A 679-nucleotide genomic window follows, 5' to 3' on the forward strand; every position below is an offset into this window, starting at 1 on the left:
GGTCACCATGCCTCCGGGCAATATCCACACACACACATACCCTTACGCGTGACTCTGGAAAGCACCGTCCCGTGCCTCCAGAGGCAGAGGCGACATGGCCTCGTGCCACCAAACCCTGGGTCACCATGCCTCCAGGCAATATCCACACACACATACCAAAGAGCGCCTCAACCGTTGCTAGCTCCTACACACACGTGACTTCACATGCTTCAAACCCGTGCGTACGGAGGCAACATAACGATGCCTTTGTAGTATGCACACATGTGCATACACACACAAACATATATATCGTCAATAAAGCATAACTCTTAACCAGACGTGGCTACACATTCTTCAAACCTGTGCGTTCCGAAACAAATCATCTTGCCTTTTGCACGACCTGCGAGGAGGTTTCCTCGCACCGGAGGCACCGTGTCACACTCGCCGCACGAACTAGCACGCTGCACGAACCAACACACACTTCGACCAACACACACTTCGACCTATGCCCCCCCTTCAAGATGTTTATGAAAATTAAACGAGCAGAAGGCGAGCAGGAGGTTCCCTCACACCGGAGGCGCTAAGTCACACCGCGACGGACAATGCGTCGCACGAACCAGCACGCCGCACGAACCAGCACACACTTCGACCAACACACACTTCGACCTATGCCCCCCCTTCAAGATGTTTATGAAAATTA

The sequence above is a fragment of the Triticum aestivum genome, chromosome 2B, assembly GCF_018294505.1.
Source record: "Triticum aestivum cultivar Chinese Spring chromosome 2B, IWGSC CS RefSeq v2.1, whole genome shotgun sequence".
Classification (NCBI taxonomy): domain Eukaryota; kingdom Viridiplantae; phylum Streptophyta; class Magnoliopsida; order Poales; family Poaceae; genus Triticum; species Triticum aestivum.